The sequence below is a fragment of the Oxyura jamaicensis genome, chromosome 8 (genome assembly GCF_011077185.1).
Source record: "Oxyura jamaicensis isolate SHBP4307 breed ruddy duck chromosome 8, BPBGC_Ojam_1.0, whole genome shotgun sequence".
NCBI lineage: Eukaryota > Metazoa > Chordata > Aves > Anseriformes > Anatidae > Oxyura > Oxyura jamaicensis.
Window position 1 is genome coordinate 2,718,164 of NC_048900.1, and position 14,067 is coordinate 2,732,230.

General features: G+C 45.1%; 1 long non-coding RNA gene across 2 annotated transcripts; it reads right to left on the reverse strand.

The window, feature by feature from the left end:
* Positions 1 to 5,713: 5,713 nt before the first annotated feature.
* LOC118171014 lies at positions 5,714 to 13,344 on the reverse strand. Of its 2 annotated transcripts, XR_004753001.1 has the most exons (4): positions 13,307 to 13,342; positions 10,517 to 10,656; positions 10,019 to 10,197; positions 5,714 to 6,185 (listed from the first exon to the last, which is right to left on the reverse strand). It is a non-coding gene; the product is annotated as an uncharacterized LOC118171014 (long non-coding RNA). The 2 variants fall into 2 exon arrangements; XR_004753000.1 differs by lacking the exon at positions 10,517 to 10,656 and having other exon boundaries at positions 13,307 to 13,344.
* Between the last annotated feature and the right edge of the window lie 723 nt (positions 13,345 to 14,067).

Here is a 14,067-nt window from a genome sequence, read left to right on the forward strand (position 1 = left end):
TCCTCCCTCCAGTGTTCAGGGTTCTTCATGAACACCCCGCAGGTGTTTCAGGAGGATTGCAGCAGCAGCCCTGGCTGTCCTCCCGCCCATGCTGGGAAGAGCAGTGCAGCGGAGGGACAAGTAGCTGCTCTCATCTGCCTCCCCGATGGCAAAGTGGGCATGTCCATATCCTTATCTCCAGGCCTTGCGCCTTGCCCAAAAACTCTTCTTGGATTTGCTTCTAATCTGTATTGGGTTTAGGCACAAACCAGTATGCAAGAACAGGTTCACCACTGGCGTAGTTCAACTTTCATGCATTCTTACTTCTTTATTCGGTGTTGTATCCAAATTGCAGCAAAGATGCACCTACTCCATGCCCTCCATTTTCTAAAGTTGATAACCTGACTGAAGCAGATTATGAATGTTTTTCTCCGCTTCACTGTGGGATCCTCTCTTCTTTCCTACTCTCGTCAGCAACCAGAAAATGTCTTCAAAACTTCGATAGAAAGATAAGGCACGTGAGATAGTATGTTATTCTGAATGGAGTTTCTGGAGCAGCTGAAGTTTTGAGCTCATCTACTGCTCTCTCTCTAGTTTGATTCAGAATCACATTTGTCCAAAATTTCAACCGTGATGAACTTTCCCAAAACAGAAGCAGCAAGCTGCTTCCCACCATCGCATACTTGGCCTGTATCCCGTCTATCCATATGCAGCAGATGTAAATATATTTTACTGGCACAAGCAGCTTTCTGCACATGGCGTATTTCTAAGTCTTCTTTAGCATCCATGTGAAGAAATAAATTAATTTTATTGATGCACTCTGTTGCCCCAATAATGCTTCATAATGACCTATGAATGCAGGTCTTTCTTAATATGCACTGATCAATAACGCAGATAATTATGTCTCTTGTCATTTTGCTGAATTGTTAACAGTTCTCACCAAAGCTATAATCATTCCTTACAGACAACATAAGTCTTCCAGGAGCTGCATTTTGCTGGCTTCCATGTACTGTAGACCTGCACATACATAGATTTACTGCAGACATAGTTGCATTGGTTAATTTTGCTCATGGCCTCTTCCAGCTGTGCCCAATTATTGCAGATAAAGCTTGAAAATTCTCCCAACGTGATAAGGACATTCAGAGATGTTTTGGAGAGCAGAATGGAGCAAATTCAGACAATATATTTTTTTCTACTGTATAGTAATAAACTGGTTAGGGAGATGGTGCTCTAATCAGGGAGAAGACAACTATAAAGTCAGACTGAAGTATTCTGGATGGAGACAACTTGTCTGGTGGCAGTGGAAAATCCTGCGTGTCAGCACATTCATTCTTGGCTTTGTCCCTGCTCACTGGATGTGACTCAAAGGAAACGCTGGGCTTCAGTTTCTTCATCAGCAAAATGGGGATAATATTTCCACTTATGCAAGTCACTTTAAGTGGAATGCAGTGCATTCATACAAGAGAGCATTATCGTGCCAGTACACCGCAGAGTTTTTCACTTTCTGCCTGGAACATTTCATACAAATCCCTCCACATATGGAGCAGAACAAGGATTGCAGACTGCAGAAAATGTGATTTTTAGGGAGCTGACAGCGCCACTTACATTTCTGCATCTTCGCATTTCAAGTGCGGCTAGGCTTGGCAATGAAATTTGCCATCATCTGGTGGCTGTTCTGAACCGAGCTGACCAGCGGGTGTTTCCCGGCTGGGGCCGGCAGCCCCACGGCCCCGGCTGCAGGGCAGGGCCGGCACGTGCCAGGCGCCTTGTGCCTCACCAGCAGGGCTCGGAGCAGAGACGGGGATCAGCGCTTTGGTCCCCCTCAGCCAGCCGGTGCTGCAGCACCCTTCAGCCTTTCAACGCTGCTCCACGGCAGCTGGAGGCAAGGGCAGCTCTAACACCTTGCTGCTTCGCCACAACAACATGCTGGGAGCGTGGCTGTGGCCCCATTACAGACCCTGCCCCGCAGGCCCCACCGCGGCCCAGCACGGCCCGGCCTGCCCGTGGGTGCCAGTGCAGAGCCCGGCCCTGCCTCGCGTCCTGCTGTGCCCGCCTGGCCCCACATGCGGAGCCCGACTCGTGTCAGAGGGCTGGTGGGCGTGGGGCTCTGCTCTCCCTCCTCCCTGAGCCAGAACGGGCCTGCAGACATGCACCATACGTTGCATGGCTATCAAAGGAAGATGAATGATATTTTAATTACTGTATTTATCTCAGAGAACACAATGATTAGTTTTTTTGATGAAAATAAATGTAATAAAGGCTAACGGACTTTTGGTAGTAGAGCCATTAAATGCTCCATCTAACTACGGTCTAGATATCTGGGGTGCAATTAGGCTACCGCGCTGAGTGCTTCTCAGGGTAAGTGTGCGGATGCACTCTAACCTGAATCTAATTCTGCGCAAAGGCCAAAGCAGAGGAGCACTATTTGTGTTGTAATGATTTAGTAGAAATGGGCAACATTACATTTCTAATCCCTTTTGGTCAATGAGCACGTTAGGACTTTCAGTGCATGCTACTCAAGACCTAATTGCTTTTAGCAAGTCCTGCACAGAAGATGCATCATCACGACAAATGCAGGGCTCGTCTGCGGAGAAGTCAGACGCAGAGCAGAGCGGTGGCTATCAGGAGGATGTGACACATGATACAGGAGCTTTTGTAGCTAACTGCAGAAGTCACACGCGGCTATTAGGCCGCCACTTGTAAAAACAGAGCTGAACAAATAATTCAAAATGAATAATTTATTTGATTAATTTTGTCTCCCTCTGCTCGGGGAATATATATAAGTCAATCACACCATCTTGGATTTATTTGTTATTCAAATATATTCAGCAACTTTCTTTTCACTATATTTTTTTACTCTATGGATTAATCAGAATATTTGAAATTAAAAATACACTGTTTTCCTGTGATTGGCCAGACATGCCACATGACATTAGCTTTGTTCTGTGAGCAGCTGAGCATGCCAGCACTTCTGGAGTAATCCTTATGCATGCAAAATTGAAAATTCAGTTTTGACAAATATTTGCATGTGCATCTTTGGAATTCACTTTCTGCCAAGAAAACTGTCAGCAAAACTCAGCACCTCTTAAATTTGTAAAATGTGAGAACTAAAACATGCATTTTAACATTTGCATTTTTTTTAAACTTTTATCTGGAAGTTTTGGAAGAATATATTTGCCCTTAAAGGATGCAGCATTGCCAATCAGGATCGCGTTGTGGTTTTGAATTGCTGGTCTTACTATTGCTTGGTTCTGTCAGCAGACTGTTGTCCTAAAAGCAGATAGTTTTCTAAATGGGCAAATGCTACATGCATTGCATGGAAGCTTTCAAAAGTCAAGTGGTTTTGCCCTGATGGATATGTGCATCGTTCCTGCATTAAATATTCCCTCAATTATTGAACAGTTCTTGTTCCATTGTTAGGAAAAAATGGATTTGAGAACAACTCAGTGAATGCATACATGATGATGTTAGCATCTAACGTAGCTAAAAGGAAAAAGCCAATTCACCAGAGAAAATTTTCCTCTCGACTTTTTGATTTACTAAGAGCAGCTGCTGGAGGAGCACTCGTTACCTGACGCATGGTTTCACCCAGAGCCCCTTGTCAGGGAGCATCCGCTGTTCGTGTTCCCAGGAACCTCCTGCGCTGCCTCTGACCTTGTTCCCCATGGCTGTGAATATTCACAAGCCCAGCTAGGTTCTCGAGATAGCAATTGCCCAGCTTGTGTAATGCATATGGGGCCAGCGTGTGTACGCACTTGCCTGACTGCGAACCAGTATGTCTAACTGCAGGATTTATGTCTTAATATATCCCTGGGTTTATTCTTAACGTAGCCTCCTAGTGTTCACATGTAAGTACATGCATTACAAAAATTAGGGTCTGTCTGATCTTCAGTACCTCTGACCTGCTGCTGACGCAGGGCGGGAATGAAGCAGAATACGTCCCTAACCACACATGGCAGAACTACTGAGTTGGAAGCTCTGCCCCCACCAGCTAAAGGGCCTGTGGGAGCCCACAGCAGAGCTCGGCCTGGTCACCGCTACCCTGGCTGCACACAGACACCGCACCAGGACTCTGTGAAGCAGCAACAGCCAAAAACCAGCCCAGGCAGAGGGAGGGATATCTGTCAAAGACCATAAGCACAACTACAAACCCATGGCGTACGGTGGGCTATTAACTCATTGAGCAAACATAGCTGGTGCTTCAGTTGCCAAGCAGGATGACTTAAATGGCTTAATTTACACATCACAGCAAGCTTTTCCTAGTGCAAATCAATACATTTGCATAGGTTCTTAAAATAATCAGTAATGTGCTCCCGCTTATATTTCTTACATAGGTACAAAACTCCTTAATGAAAGCCCAGATGACACCACAAACTTGCCTTTCAGGCCACCTTGCTGCGCCAAGGCCCGCCTAGGCAGCGCGGGGACACGGTCCCCTCCTGCCGCATCGCAGGACAAGGAATCAGCAGCTGGGACGAGCCCTGAACACAGCCCTGCCTGGGGGAGCATGCGGAGGAGGGACATACGGACAGAGCATGACTTCCCGCAGGAAATGGACCCGTCTGATTCTTGCCGAGAGCACAAACCAAAGCAGAACCAAGCCCCTGTCCGAGGCCTGCTCATTTTTCTACATCAGTTTTGATTTCTCACTCTCCACTGTCCCTCCACTCTGGCTATGACCAGAGGTAGAAGCTACAAACACGGAGCTGTGCAGGCAGCAGAGGTGTGGGCCACCTCCCGGGGAGCCCAACCTCACGAGTGTACCAAAACAAGGGCACCTAACAGAGGTTGACAACATTTCACATAAGCATCCTGGCACTCAGGGGCTCCTCTGAGCCCCAGCAAAACCCAGGTGCCACTGTGTTATCCCCACAACCTCCCCGCGTCTCCGTGCCCCCACATGTGCAGCCGCAGCATGGACTGACTGCTGGTGCTGGAGGAAGGGCCTTGCACTCCCGCGGACATCCTGCGGCTTCGCTGGGTTGGGAGGGCCTGAGGCACTTCAGGAGCCTGGCCCCAGCACCCTCGCCGATGCCGCATGCCCACACAGCGTGCTCCGGTCTGGCCACGGGCACTCCACTGAGTCCAGTTGGCAGCAGCCGGCTACGAAGGTGTCAACATCAAACAAGATTGAGAAGGAATTCTTGTGTGCTTGCAGCTGTGCAATGACTAGGGGCATGAAAGTTAATTTTTCAAGCAGATTCTTCTCCTCTAAATTAAAAGGCAAGGTTTTTAAGCAGAGAGGATGGAAAAGAAAACCATGGGTGTTTGTGCAAAATCCTAAAGAAGCATCAGGCAGGGCCCTGCTGGTTTTCCTGCAGGAGCAGGGTGGGACGCCTGCCCAGGGTACATGGGGCCGGTGCCACCCCGGCTTTTCGCAGTGCACCTCACAGCACTAGGTCATCACCAGGTGCTCCAGGAGGAACATGAGCATCTCCTCACCTAAGTGCAAGGTTGCCTCTGAACCCCAGGGACACCTTTTCTTCCCTGACTGAGCTAGGGTTAACAGACCACTGCTGGCATCTAGAAATGATGAAAGAATTAGTGGATGGGGAAAAGAGGCCCCTATGTTAATCATTTCCTAGCAAGGTGCAATCCTGCTGTCCCTCCTTTCTTACATTTCTCATACTTAATTTGTTTTTCATTTGATTTTTATTTTTAATATTTATTACTTGTGGTTGAACATTGGGTTATAGCGTGTCAAACTTGACAAAACTTCAAGCAGAGGGAATGATAAAAAGTATCTTGAAAATCGTATTTGCCCCTTAATAATTTAATTCTGTAGAAAGGGAAATCAAAGCATCACAAATTGATTGCTGTGAAACAAATTACAATTATTTCCACACATCCAAATAAACCTACTAATTTTAGGCATCTGACTTCAGGCATTAGATGGAATATGCAAATGCACATGTTGAAATGATGGCCGTGTCTCTAGAGCTGCTCACTGATTTCTCTGTTCTTACTAGATGCTCGATAGTTTCAGACTGCTATTGAGACATGCAGTAAATTAGCTGCTTTTAAGCATAGCCTGTTAAAAATATTAAAAAGCATGGCTGTAAAGCACAGCTGACGGTTTTAGGCATCCAACACTGGCTCCTCTTTTCCAGAATTCAGACTCCAGTGTCCACTGCTGCTCTTCCCAAACCTGCCTCCAATTAGGTCGTTCTGTTCCAGCAGCCATTAGCTGGAGCCCTCTGCTTTGCCTTTTAGAAAGAGAACAGCATGTGATGAAATGTCCCTGTTGAACACAAGTTTTCCACACGTATTCTACGAAGTGTACTTGTTCAGCTGTCACACTGCTTCACATAAGAGAAGTCATCTGATATTGTTACTGACATACTAGTCTAGTGTGGCATTTAATATTAGGCTTTATATAACTCACAGGGATAGCAGAGCAAGCTCAGGTAATCAAAATAAATGAAGACAGGCTGAATAATGCATTTGTTAAATCTAAATAACATACAGTGGACACCTTTAAAGTGCTTTCCAGGAAAATGTGACTCAGGTACATTATTGATTGAGAAGATAAAGACAGGTGTTTTCAATTCCTGTATTATGGAAGCAGAGAGGACTTTGATAATGTAACAATCATCTTTTGTTATTTCGCTGCAGTCCAATACAGCTAGAATCAATTTTTCATTGTACTCATTTACTGGAAAAGGGGATAATGGCAAGGACAACACAGCTTTAATAGAAAGAATAAGTCATGATTTAATTCAGATGTTGTACTACAGCTACAAGTTGGAAGATATATTTGTATATAAGGAAACAGTACAAAGGAGTCTGCATGCTTTCGAATAGAAGTCATGGCTCTGCATTTCTATTTATTGGTAGTTAGGTGGAATGATGCAGCATTATCCTGACAGCAATAGGAAGCAAGAACCTTTTAAAGTGGAAAAAGATAGCTGTAGAATTATGAGCAATCTTTATAGAAAAATAAAATAAAAAGCAATAGTAAAAGGCAATGTTTAGGTCTTCATTAATATTAGTATTTAAGTAAAAATGACAAGCAGAAAAATCTAAAGAAAGGCTAAGTTCACAATCAATGAAATGCTTTTCTGCACAATTGAGATCTTTCACAAATATCTCAGGCATTTTTTGATAAATTTTGTTCTCATGGAAAGTACTCAGGATGATGATAAAATAATGATTTTTTTTCCAGCAAAATAGATTGCTTCATGACTTCTTGAATGAAACACAAATCTAAGAGTGATAGTGTTTGGGGCTGGATTAGTCTCCTGGGGTTGCATCCAGTGTATGAAATTTCATAGCTTTTCCAAGGAGTTCAATAGTGCTCTTCTCTGTGGCTAGACACTGCTGAATGACCCCTGAAAAAACACCCCACAGACTGAGCTTCAGAAATGTTATCGCTGAAAGCTGCCAGGAGTTAATTTAGCTCAGGTATAGCCCAGAAATATTCTGCATGGCACATTTCTGAGCAGTACTCCTTAGGCCAGCCTAAATCTGACTTTCATCATTGACTTTGGAGTAAGTTGGGATCCAAAATCAGACTTTAGACCTGGTTTCTAGGTCTGTAACAGACCTGCACCTAAATCTCAGCCTCCCTTTTTAAAAAGGCATTTTCTATGGGAAAGTGGACAAAAGGGGTAAAATCCTTCCCTAATCCTAAACTCTATGTCTGAGTCTACATTCCCCTCTGAGGGGCAAAGAGGAAAATGAAAAGAGTAAAATAAGAAAAATCAGTGAGATTTTAAACCATTCCAGTGCAGCAGCAGTCACCTCCCCCAAGCCTTTCCCAGCCCCTTTGTAAGCTGGTGAGAGGAATCAGGCTTATCTGCATCTCAGCTAAGGCAGCTCAGGGAGGCATTTCCAGCCCCCGGAGGACACCTGGGATGTATACCAGAAACCCTGCATCAGCTCTGTATGGCCCCTGCAATGCTGGGAGGCATCTGGCCAGTCCCTGTGCCCCTGCTGAAGGAGTCTCCGTCTGGGTGTGGGGAGCTCAGGGCTCTGGTCACTGTTCCAGTTGCTGTAGCATCCAGAAAACGGCCACCAAAAATACTCAACTACATGCAGAAGGTGCAACATGAGAGAGCTTGGAAGAGGCATGGGTGTGCTGTTCCAGCTCAGGGGGCACTATGCTGCAAGCACCAAGGATCCCAAATATAACAAGGCAGGCTTTAAATTACAATTTTGCCTTAACACTTCTGATATTTATAAGCAATCTCAAACAAAGCATAGTTTATATTTTCTTTATGCTGCTATTTCTCAGCCAGAAGGCTTCACATTCCTCTCCCCAGCTGTGGGGCAGGTGCTGTGCAAAGCCCTGGCCTCTGGGGCTCACCTGTACCCAGCCAGCCCAATGGTGCCAGAAATCTCCTAGAATGGCAAGATCCTTGAAAGCTTTGAGCCCAGCACTGGTGCCTGCAGACCTGCTATATGCCCACTGTAGAGGGAGGTTAGGTGAGTGGTACAAGGACAGCTGGTGTCTCTGCCTTGTGTTCACAGCCGCTGAGCCTGCTGCCATGGAAAGAGGAGCTATCTGATTAGGTTTCCCCTGGGCTGAGAAGGACCATGTCAGCGGTCCTTTATGAGAGGACAAAAACAGTCTCACTGCCTGTCCCTGAACCCACAGGATCCCAAGGCCAGGATCTCTGGCCCTCTACCTACCCGTGGTGCAAGATGAAGAAGAAGGGTGGCATATCCACCACCTTTTCCTCGCTACCTCAGTGCATGGGTGGCTGTCTGCCCGCTGCACAGCCGCAGGGACAGACAACTAGCCTCTCTTCACATGATCTTTTCAAGGTCCTGAGACATTTGAAGGAACGAGCTCTTGCTCACTGCCTGTCCAGCAGCTACCATATCACCTGACAGCGATGTACGACCTTTTACATATGTGATATATGCCTTTTAATAGAAGGGAAAACCCTCTCTTCATCTTCATTAGATGGGAAATTCACCACTAGCATTCACCACTTCCCTATCCTTGAAGGTCGATCTGCCTTTTTAGGTAAAGTTCATCTCCTCTTCACTCCCTTTCCATCTGTCTTTCCTCCCCACCCCCTTTATTTTTCTATTCTGTCTCATGTCTTTTTCTCCTAGTTAAAGGTTTCTTGATACCAATGCCTACTCTTTAATTTAGAATTACATGTTCCAGGTAGGAATTCCCCACGGAAACAGGTCTTTGTTACTGGGGAGGTGGTGGCATTCAGGTTGTCCTGATAAGTCACAATTCAGAGATTTCTCTTAACCCTTACTTTAGGGGAAGTATCTAACCGGTTCTGATCTAGCAAGCACGTGAGCAGGGTGAAAGCCACACCCTTTCAAACACTGCTCAGAGCTCCCAAAAGACCCTTCACGCCCTGTACAACTAAGCAGAGTTGATGTTGAGAGGAAACTTAACATCGCAATAAGAAGATAGAGTAAAATAATTAGCAAACTTTTCATAACTTGGTTCTGTGCCACTGCAAATGTAGTCTCTGATCTGAAGCATGTCAACAGGCACACTTTTAAGCTAGAAAGGATCAAAGATTGACTTCCTTACATGTATAGGTGTTTCAATTTCCTGGCAAGAAAATAAAACTGATACAAAGCACACAAAGGACCCCAATATCAGTGAGAATGTCACTGGTAGTGCAATGCATTATAGAAGATCATTGCAACAAATCAAGTTCCTAACCGTGACTTTCCCTTTCATGCAGAGAATGGACTAATTCGTTCCCCAAACAATGGAAAATTTCGCGGAGGCTCTGGAACAGATTGCTCTGCTTGCTCCATTACTCACAGATCAGCTTGCCACATGCAGCAACAACGGCAAGGGCTAAACTCTTATTTGTTGTCCTCAATTTATGAAAAAATAATCCAGTTCATAGGCAATGAGGTGCTTCAAGAACTTGCTCAAGTGAAAGCATCTCTCCATCAGCACAGATTCAGCTTCAATATGACTCTCTTGATCTGTGCGCTACTATTTTATGCTATGTTGATCCACCTAAGGAATAATTCTGAAGACTTTATTGGATTTCCTTTGTTGCTAGGAAAAAAAATAATAATAATAAAATCTGCTGTCTGACTTTACCTTGGCTGGAGTTGCAGATCACAGCAGGACATGGCCATCACAATTTTGGATAGGCCTGTTGTATGACATGATATCAGTCGTCCAATGACGTGGTCCTGGGTCATGGCCTTTCCTTGCATCCATGGCATACTAATTTTTCATATGTTTTTGACTGCAACTTGGCACTAGTGGACCATCATCTGGACATGCAAAAGGAAATAAAACTTATTATACATAATTCAGTACTATCAGCATCCAGCACTGGTGCTTTCCAACTGTGAGATCTAGAAAGCTTTCAAAAGGTCAGTGAGTGGCTTGGAGCTGCCTAAAACTGCAAGTGAAATATCCCCAAAGCCTGGCACACGTAGGTCCCACAGGGCTCAGTGTTCAACCAGTTCCCACCACAGAACCTCCCAGCCAGGCAGTGTGCACATGACAGCCGCTGCTCTGCCAGGAGAGCCCACAACAGCCCACTGCACACAGGTGCTCCCATGCCAGAGGGATTTCTTTTCACAATACCATTCACAGGGTGAGCTTTCAGGCTCCCAACAAGCAGCTCCCTCTGCACTGTTTCAATGGCACTAGCAAGGCTGCAAGAGATCAGCCACAAGACATTGCCAATTGTCCTTTCCACAAATCACTTTAGTGAAACTTGGTGCCTAGGAAAGGCAATACATGTAAGAAGATCATTCTTCAGCCTGCTTAGGAAATAGGCATAGAAAAACTGGATGTCCACTTTGATCATGAAATAAACCTTCCAGAGACAAGTTCTGAGGATCTTAATCATATTGAGTAGTGCACAATCCCAGGAAAAATCCCATGGTAATCCATGTTTTTATTCAGAACATTTTCATTGTTAATACATCAGATTTTGCTTTTATCTGATTTATGCTCAGTGATTATAACAAATAGTGTTTGCATACAAAAGAACAAGAAAGAAGTGTTACGGTTTCCAGAGGAAGGATGGAGGACGGCTGGCTAGACGTTTCCATTGGTAAGTAGTATTATATGTAATTGTTTTTAAAAGCATTCAGGTGCATCTTGTTTTGCTTCCATATGACTAAAAAGGAAGCAACTGATTTGCAGCTTGGGATTTGAAATAGCTGATAAAAAGCCAGAAAATCATGTTTTATAAAGTACTTGTTCAGCAGCTGCAGCATCATGCTGCAACCCGTTGGGCAAATGCCAGGCTACCCGTTTAATGTCTGGAGATTGATAGCCATTAGGAACCTGATGAGTGACAGCCTGAGAAGGTACGCACAGTGCCTGGACCACAGACAGGCCTAGGGATAAGATCCTTTAAAAAGAAAGTGTAGCTTTAATTTAATTTGAGACTGATCAGCAGTCTTTGTTGTTCATTTGTTGTTTTTGGACCTGAAGGCAGTCTGGTGAATGGCCACTGATAGCTTTCTTGAAACAAAACCTGTTCTTTGTCTCCAACGAATTCTTGACAAAGTCCTGTTTGAGATGTCCAGAGAAGCTGGAACACCCAGATCGCATGATAATTCCATGTAATCCAAGCAGCTAACTCCTTTCCTTTCTCCTGCACATCCTAGCCACAACTCCCTGCATGCAGAATACACGCAGGATGTATTCTGCACCAGGACTAAAACACATTCACTTTCTCTGCCCTGCTTTCAGGGTCCAGAAGCCTTCCTTCTCACCAGGTGCTCCCCCTCAGATCCACACGCGACAGACTTGCAGGCTCCTGCAACACCAGCCCAGGCTGCTGCCATCCATCTGGACAGACAGACCTGTTCCACATCCCTCTCCCTGCCTCTAACATTGGCAGCATCCCTGCTATACAGTCTGCACACGACAAAACAGATGCTGCATCTTCCTCATGGATAGGATGAAAAAGGTGCTCAAAGTGCAGTCAGTCACTTCATGTAAGTGCCTTTTTTGGGAGACTGGTCTCCAAGGATGTAGTGGAAAGGCTCCTTCCTTACCTGGTCTGAATTGCTTTGCAGAAGAGCTCACATCTCCTGTCTGACTCTACAGGGAGCCCGAGGAAACTAAACTATTTTAGGCTTTGGCACAGTCCTTGCATGAATGAGCTCGACCGCAGGCTTCCTGCTCAGCGGGGGTACATGGCCAAATGAATGTGACCGTGCACCCAAAGGCAAGTCCACAGCCGTGGTAGGTGCACTGTCTCAGGTCATAGCGTGAGGGTGTCAAGTCATCAACAAGGAGCAGCCCAAACCCTTACATGCATCCCATACACACCCCGCGGCCTGCACTACTGCGCTGCTCCTTGCTCAGCTGCAGCTTACAGGCATTAAGCCAGCCCAGGTGCTGTTGCACTTTGGATTTATTGTACAGACACAAGTCTGATGCTATTTCACAGGAACCCTGTGCCTGCCCTGAAGAAAGATGTGAGTAGGAGACTTCACAGCATCTTGCATCTGGAGCTTCACCTCAGTGTTACTAATACAAGAAGTATGTATCGCAAGGAAGTAAAACAGATGGCTTTGAGGTTTTACACACACAAGAGCAGGCTGGGTGAAAATTTGATTTAAAATGACTACCTAAAGTCTCGGTACCTCTGGATTTTTCTTCTGGAGAGCTCCTATGCTATTTCATTAGAAAAAGCAGCCCAGGAGAGCTCAACCTTGCTGGCATTAACTCACGCTTTGCTCCCCTAATCTTTTTGTCTTCAGTTTTGTCAGATAACAGAGATGCAGAGAGAGATGGAGAATTCTAGCCTAAAAGCCAGTTTCCTCTGTTACAGCAAGTGATATCCCTAAGGTCAAGGATTGTCTGAATCAATAATGTACCAATCTCAGTAGCCCCATTTAAATGGTGAGTCAGTTCACATAATCCAGCCACATGTCAACTGAAAAATAATGGTTTTGCAAACACTTTGCAGCCATCCATTTTTCAGAACTTAGTAGTAGTAAATTATTGGATATCAGTCCATTGTTGCAACTATATATCTTTATGCAATAGCAATTTTTCTTATACTTTTCTCATGCTCAGTTGCTTATTGAGTATTTTTATATACCCTATATTTATTTTCAACTACAATATAAAAATATTCACTGGAATTTTTCTATCTACAGCAATTTTAAATGGCTTAGTCCAACCAGAGTTTACAAGTACATTTCTCAGGCAGTAACAGCTGCTACAAAGCATTTGGCTGCCCCACTATTTCAGAGCACACAATGACTTACCTTGGTCAAATAACAGCTTAGGAACTACCTTTACATCCAGAACCAACTGCATTTAACCAGGCTGTCCTTGTACATTGGTTAAAAGAAAAAAAAGTTCATACATTGACATTTTGTACTGGAGAAAAAAAAAACTTACTCCATACTGCATCCCCTCAGTACTGAGGGCTGCCGAGGAGTGGGAGCCCCGGCAGCATCCCATGGTGAGACCTGGGGCAAGGGGCCCAGGCTCACTGTCCCCTGCCTGATTGGGCACATCCTGCCCCTGGCAGCAGGAGGGGACAAACCCCACCAGAGACCAGCCAGTGCCAGACCCCTGCTGCAGCAGGACAGCCCCAAGTTGGGCACTAACATGGTCTCAGCTCCCACAGCAGCTCTGGGACACAGTGTACCTTGTCCCACAGCACAGACACCACTGGAGGAAGCTTTAAAGCCTCTCGGGGAGGAGCACGATAAAATCAGTAGTGCCTGGGGAGGAAAACCCTCATTAAGAGATTTGGCAGGTGAACCTTTTTCTGCAGAAGTAGATGAACTCCACCTGGTGCACTAGAAGTCTACAAAAAAGTAAGCTAAGTTAAAGGCACCAAAAATGTCTAAAGCAGTACAAAAAATCCTCTGGTATAAGGGTATAGAAATTATGCAAAGCTACTTTTTAAACTTCTTAAGTTTTCTTGGGGATTGCACAGGAGATAGTGCCAATACTTCACCCATATTTGTGGATCATACAAACACAGCGAATAGAAAAGAATGCAGTAACAGCCTTTTTCTAGTACGTTGTAACTATGCGTAGTACACATTTAAGGATTTGCTCTAAGGTTACTCTGGAGAACACAGGTGAATACATAACATCACTGATGCTCTGTGCACGGACACGACACTCCAGTACAGAAAATCCTGCAC